This window comes from Schistocerca piceifrons, chromosome 4 (assembly GCF_021461385.2).
Source record: "Schistocerca piceifrons isolate TAMUIC-IGC-003096 chromosome 4, iqSchPice1.1, whole genome shotgun sequence".
NCBI classification, from domain to species: Eukaryota; Metazoa; Arthropoda; class Insecta; order Orthoptera; family Acrididae; genus Schistocerca; species Schistocerca piceifrons.
In genome coordinates this window covers 586,393,007-586,400,762 of record NC_060141.1, presented here as the reverse complement: position 1 = coordinate 586,400,762, position 7,756 = coordinate 586,393,007, and positions in this window count along the sequence as shown.

Here is a 7,756-nt window from a genome sequence, read left to right as displayed (position 1 = left end):
GCACCTTTTATTCAGCTGATAGGTATCCCTACTTAAAGGAAGTCCCTCTAACAAAGGAATCGCCTTCAAAGGAGGTTAGGTGTCCAGGTAGTGAAGGACTTAGCATATTTAATCAAAATATAAGAGGCATCAGAGATAAAGTCAGATAACTGGTTATAGATGTTGACTCTGACATTATTGATATATCAGAGCACCACTTAAATAATTTGACAATTCAATTCAGAGGCTTCCTTTACCAGGATACAGATTAGCAAGCTGTTTTTCAAGTAGTTCCTTGTGGAATGGGGGAGTGGCCACGTTTGTAAAAAAAACAGTATTCTGTTTGAGTCCATAGATGTATCAGGGCACAGCATTGAACAAGTATTTGAATGTTGTGCAGGGGCAGTTGAATTTAGTAAACTAAACTTCTAATTGTTGTTATTTATAGGTTCCCTAACTCTGACTTCAGAGCATTTATGCTCAACTAGAGAGGGTTCTTGGTAAACTTTATAGGAAGTATCAAAAATTAGTTATATGAGGTGACTTGAATATTAATTTTGTAGGTGACTGTGCAAGAAAAAGATGTTGTAAGACCTCCTGAATTCATATGATCTAATGCAGAATGTGCAAATGGTATATGTAATTACAGTCCATATAGAAAAGCTAATCCAACAGCAATAGTGAATTTTTTAAGCTCGTTAAGGAACAAGAGTGGCAGGATATTTATACTGTCGATAACATATATGACAAATATAATGCTTTCCTTAACACATTTCTCATGCTCTTTGAAAGCCGCTTTCCATTAAAATGTTCTAAACAGGGTAATAGCAGTGAAAGGCAGCCTGGGTGGCTGTGTAGTGGGATAAGTATATCATGTTGAACAAAGTGGGAATTTTATCAAAATGATAGAAGTAGTCACAGTTGAGCTACAGCAGCCCATTACAACAGTACTGCAAAGTGCTTAAAATGTTATTAGGAAGGCAAACAATAAGTGGTATGCAAATTGCAAATAGAATAGCTAATTCACAGAATAAAATTAAAACCATGTGTTCAGTCACAAATAGGATAACTAATTCACAGAATAAAATTAAAACCACGTGTTCAGTCACAAAGGTAGCGTCTGGTCAGAGGCAGTAGGTTGACGATATAAAGTCAGTTTGTAGTAAAAATGTTTCTGTTACTGATAACACACACGGTATTTAACAATCACTTTCTGAGCATTGCTGGTGAATTTAATATAAATGTAATTTCTACAGGGAATCATATAACTCTCTGGGAAAATGTCATTCTGACACTGAGGTCTGAAGTACCCCTCTGTGATACTGACAAATGGGAGACTGAGTCAATAACTAAATCACTGATGACAAAGGACTCTAATGGAGATAATGGAGTGCTAGCAGAATATTAAAGTACTGTGCTGCACATGTTAGCCCTGTACTTAGCCATATTTGTAATTTTTCCTTTAAGAATGGTCAGTTTCCTGAATGGTTAAAGTACTCAGTAGTAAAGACACTTTATAAAAAGGGAGAGAGGGATAATTTAGACAATTTTAGACCTATTCCTATGCCATCAGTGTTTGCTAAAGTTATTGAAAAGTATTAAGGATAACTGATCATTTTCTTTCACGTAATTTGGCATCAAATATACAGTTCGGTTTTAGAAGTGGTTTAACAACTGAAAATCCTATATTCTCATTTCTCTGTGAGATTCTGGATGGATTAATCAAAAGGTTTCGAACACTAGGCATCTTTTTTTGATTTAACTAATGTGTTTGATTGTGTTGATCACAAAGTATTGCTCCAGAAGTTGGACCATTTGGAATACATGTAGTAGATGACAATTGGTTCACCTCTTATTTTAATAACAGATCGCAAAAGGCCATTCTCCACAGTTGAGAATGACTATGTCGTAGGGTCTGAGTGGGGAATGGTTAAACAGGAGGTGCCCAAGGGATCAGTGCTGGAGCCACTCCTCTTCATTATTTATGTAAATGATATGCCTTCTAATATTACAGGTGACTAAGATATTTCTGTTTGCTTAAGACACTACCTTGGTAGTAAAGGATGTTGTGTGCAACATTGGCACTGTTTCAAACAGCGCAGTTCAAGACTTAAGTTCATGCCTTGTAGAAAATAAACTAAAGCTAAATCATAGTAAGACTCAGTTTTTACAGTTTCTAAGGCACAATTCCACACAACCTGATATATTAATTCAACAGAATGGGATGGGATTAGTGAAACTGAACAGTTCAAATTTCTAGGTGTTCAGATAGATAGTAAACTGTTGTGGAAAGCCCACATCCAGGATCTTGTTCAAAGACTTAATGCTGCCATTTTTACTATTTGAATGGTATCTGAAGTAAATTATAGCTTGACATGAAAAGTAGTCTACTTTGCTTATTTTCATTTGCTTATGACATATGGTACGGTATTATACTTTGGGGTAACTCTTCCCCATTCTCAAATGATATTTTTGGCTCAGAAGTGGATGGTTTGGGCAATAAGTGGTGTAAGTTCATGAACCTCTTGTCAACCTTTGTTCATTAATCTGGGTATTCTGACATTGGCCTCTCAACATATAATTATTTACTGTCATTTCTTGTTAACAATATCAGCTTATGCCCAAGAATTAGCAGCTTTCACTCAGTTAAAACTAGGCAGAAATCCACTGTGCATTTGGATCGCACTACCTTGAGTCTTGTGGAGAAAGGCATGCAGTATACTACTGCATCCATTTTCAATAGGCTACCACAAGAATTCAAAAATCTTAGTAGTAATCCAAGCGCTTTCAAATTGAAACTGAAGAATTTCCTCATGGGTCACTCCTTCTGTTCTATTGAGGAGTTCCTTGAAAATTTAAGCTGATTCTTGTGTTACATTGTTGACTGTGTCTACATAAACTTACGGCTTGTCTTTTTGGGTTCATAAACTTCATAAACATTTTATCTGTTGTCACTTTTATGTTGTAATTTCATGTACTGACATGTTCCATGACCTTGGAGATTTGCTCCTCAATTTGATCCTCCGGAACTAGACTTGTAAAATAAAAATAAATAAATAAAAAAAAAATCCACATTGCAATGTACAGTCGAGGCGTTCTCTATCAGATGTGTTCTTGCTGGTCAATGCTTGTGTGAGTGATAGTAAAGTCTCAGCTGCATGTTGCAATTGGGTCATAGAAATTTGTGAGCCCCAGAAACGTAAGCAGCTCTTGTTAGTTGTTGGAGGGTGGGAGGAGGCGTATCTGTTCAGTTTTCTCAGGAGTAGGATGCACCCCAGATGCTTCGACATGGTGTCCGAGAGAGGTCACATGGAATTGCCGAAGTTGGCACTTGTCATCATTTGTCATGAGCCCATGAGAGGCCAGCTTATCAAGGACAATACACAGATGGTCATCAAGGTCTCACTCATTTTGCAAAAAGATTATCTAAATAGGCATAACAAAAAGACAAATTGAACAGTATGCTGTCAATAAATCTTTGCTGTGTCTCTGCTGCTTTGTTTAGTCCGTACAATATGTAGGCGAACTCGGAGAGACCAAATGGAACGATTATTACAGTTTTTGGTACATCTTCAGCTGCCATCAGAATTTGCAGGTATGCTGTTTTGCAATCAACAACGCTGAAAATTTTTGCCCCAGCCAAGTTGTGGGAAAAATCGTACAAGTTTTGGAACAGGTTAGCTGTCAGTGACTGTACAGGTACTGAGGTAGTGGTAGTCACTGCATAGATGACAAGTACCATTCTTTTTAGGCTCTAGTTTTAACTGGAGAGGCCCAGGCTCTGGTTGATGGCCTGACTATGCCAGCTTGTTGAAGTTCATTCACCACAGCTTTAGCCTCTCTAAGTTTGTGGGGGGCTAGATGACAGGGAGCTTGATTTTGTTGTCCTGGAGATGGGGTGCAATGTGATTTGCCATCACTGTTACATCACACAGGATTGTCTTGAGAGTGCACTTGAATGGGGATTATGACACTCCAGGAATGTGGGAAATGTTTGTAGTAGCAGTGCCATGGTAGTGATCAGTGTCAACGTGACGAAGGTCATCAAGTTACTCTTGAGCTGCATGTAGTGCTGTGGTGGCATCCACGATTCGTCTCTGTAGTTGTTTGTTGTTGATTTGCATGACCTCATTGTCATGATGTAATGATGAGTACTCAGCTGCCTTTAAGCATAGCTGCTTCACTTTGTAGCTTCAGATTGAGTGGCATGTCAAGCTGCAGCAGCGTAACCATGGGTGTTACTGGGCCGGCAGGTAGTGTATCACTGACCACACCACAAACAGGCTGCTGAGCATCCCATCATAATAGCAGGGCATGATTTAAATCCAGCAATAGTTGGTAGTGCTGGAGCAAGTCATCTCTCAGGACTGGTTCAACTGTCTCCACCACTAAGAATGTCCACCGCATGTGCATATCTGTTACGAGATCAAGTGTGATGTGTGCAGTTCCAGCTTCTGTGATTAAAATGTTATTGGCCACACACAATTGCAGCAGCAGTGGCAACAGTGAAGCAAGTTAGAGGGCAGGCGGCAAAGTGCTCACATCAGCCCCAGTATCAACAAGGAAATATGTGTGCAGGCCCTTGTCATGGAAAGATAGTCAGCAACCATCTGCCCATCAAAACACTGTGTCAGTGCTGTTTTATGATGGTGTGCAGAGGCATCTTGTTAATGAAGAGCGGCCTGGTGCACCTACATCAGGTCACCATTCTAGTTTGGGTAGGCACAGGGTTATCTGCAGCGCTGTGCATCCACCCAAAATCTGGTGTGAAATCAGCAGTGGCATTGCTGTATGTTGGGCACGGAGGCAGATGATGCACTTGGTTGGTGCGGCTTTTGTTTATACACAGAATCAGGATGGTGGCCAACTGGGGGGGGGGGGGGGCAACAACCTTGTCTCTAGCAGTTGGTGACGGTTGTACACTGGACCTGTGAAAGGTGCTTGGGGTAGTAGAGGAGGGTGGCACAGCCCACAGCCTGGTTCAGCTGTCGTTGGGCAGTCCATGGCTGCATGGAATGTTAGAGCAGCTCACCCAGCATTGTGCAAAATTGGTTTTGGTGCAGGCATACTGGACATCAACTGCAGTGTAACACTGTTGATTATTGATTACAATTTGGTGTTGTGATAGTGCTTGCATTGTGTCAACAAGGCAAAGTTTAAACTCCAAAGGTGCTAGCATCACTGTCTGGATGTTCTCTGGCAGTTTTAGGAGTCAAAGTGTCCATAGCACTATCAGGTAGAAGCATTGGATCAATTAGAGCTCGTAGGTGGCACCACAGCAAAGACAGTGTGCCGTTGCCCAAAGTAGTCCCATTGACGAGGAGAGGTAGCCGCCGTTCAGACGTGCATGTTAGTCATTGTAGCAGTAGTGTCTTGGAAGTTTTGTGTTCGTGAGAAGCCAGAATGCACATACGCAAGTCCCTAATATGGTCCACACTGTCAGCAAGGTGGTTAAGAAAAGTGGCAAACTTCTCGTAGTTCCCAAAGATGCCACTGGCTCAAACAGTTCCTGAGGTCAAATCACATCATGGGAGAATCCGCACGGAACAACGATAGTTTCAGATGATGGTGGATGGTATGATGACCATCATTGGTTTGATTGTAAGGCACCATCACAAGGTGGGCGTGACACAGTGCAGGAGGCACAGGACAGTCGATGCCCAAGATGGGCAGGAAATGTGGCTCAACATATGGAGGCATGTGGTGAGTTGATTCATGTTCAGCACGGGTGACATTAGTGTCATGTGGCAGTATGTGTAGAACTTAGGTGGCTGATCAAAGAACAGCCCCACGGGTGAGTGAAATTCTGGGGAGCCACACGTGTGAGTGAAGTTCTGGGGCCGATGCAATAGGTACGACTTTCCCAATGTCAAATGTATGAGACCGCAGAAAACATATGTGAGAGTGTGCATGAGATCATGGCACAGCAAATAAGGAGGGCATGATCCATTTATCATCCAGCAGCAGAGGCAGTGTTTTGTGGAGTTTATGCAGATGTGCAGTCATTCGCAACATGGGTGTCGTGTGACTTGAGGTGGGAGGCAGCGGAATCTGACCTTGCCAAAGTGAGGATATAAAAAACATATTCTCGGAGTCCATGGTTGGTTTCGGTGTGGGGTGTGAGTGATGCTCATGCAAAGCACAGTGCTGGACCAGAAGCGAGTCAGCTGAGATGCCTGGCATGGCATGGGTGTCGTGTGACTTGAGGTGGGAGGCAGCGGAATCTGACCTTGCCAAAGTGAGGATATAAAAAACATATTCTCGGAGTCCATGGTTGGTTTCGGTGTGGGGTGTGAGTGATGCTCATGCAAAGCACAGTGCTGGACCAGAAGCGAGTCAGCTGAGATGCCTGGCACGACTGGGATATGAGTAACATCATAGTTCATCTTGCGGAACTCACATTTAGCCGCAATGGTCAGAAATGGATTTGGAAAATTGGAATGCACAGGTACTGAAAGATGATGTAAACTGTCATCCCATGGTCTGCTTGCAGATGGGTGACGACATAGAGTGATGGAGTGCCATGACTCAGGCTATTGTTGTTCAACCATAATGGCATTTGAGACGGCATCCATATGGTTCAGCTCATTAAACCTAGTGTCATAAAGTTCATAATTACCAGCACTGGAGCATGCGATGTTTTGTCCTGTGTGATGCTCAAAGGCACTTAGAGTAATGTGTGTTACAGAGGTGGGTGGCCATTGTTTATTGTGATTTGATGCAGCACTTTTCTTTGAAGTACCAGGAATAGATTTACTTGGTGTCAAATCAGGAATGATTACCATGAAATCACTCAGTAAATTTGGCACTCATCAAGGCACATTTCACTGCTTGACATCGGCAGTGATTGGAGGTTGATCTGAAGATGTGGTGAACAATGAAGGCATTGTCGCTATGTTGTTTGGCTTGTAATATTTTCCAAGGCTTGGCAGATATTTAACAATTTTGCTCATGGAACGTTTGTGGAATTCACAAGCATTTGTTGAGAGGTGTAGTCGATTTTACTTTAAAAATAGTGAGGTTGTACCATTTATAATGACAGCATTCTCAGTGGTGTAACCAGAGCTGCAGATTTTCGACTTAACAGCAAAATTATTACGCAACATGGTTATTCGAGGTCACCACTGTGGGAATGGGGTACAGGAGCCGTGATAGCAGAATAGTGATGCACTATAGAGATACAATTCCAAACTGTTTATTACTGAGCACAATATATATAACTTGTATAATTGTATAAGTGGTGTGTGTGTGTGTGTGTGTGTGTGTGTGTGTGTGTGTGTTAAGGCACTGGACACTTTTAGATCTAATGTCATAAAGGATGCATTCCATATATTGTCTTTGTGGTCTTTCAGCCACTAGAATCATTCCTCGGAGTTTTTTGATGTCATTGCTGGCAACTCTGCGTTTCTCGAATGCACAAAATATAACATTTGTTGTCTCAACAAAAATACTGTGTAGCTGCTGTTGTTTGGCTGTTAACATGCCTTCAATATTTATGAATATAACACATACAGTAGATTCTAAAAAAAGGGACAGTTTCATTGACTTCATTTTTTCATGGTGCTTCAGAAGTGGAAGGACTGGTCAGAGAATCATGATTTCTAGGGGATACCCAAATCTTGTAATTTTAGCACTCTTTGGGGAAACTTATTTCATGCAGTAGTAGTAAAAAGAATTTTAAATAAATCTTTATTGATAACATCTTAACAGCAGAAAGAGGGAAAATGAGTCACTGGCAACAGTAGTTTGTGAATCAGATGGTAACAAAGTTAAAGTC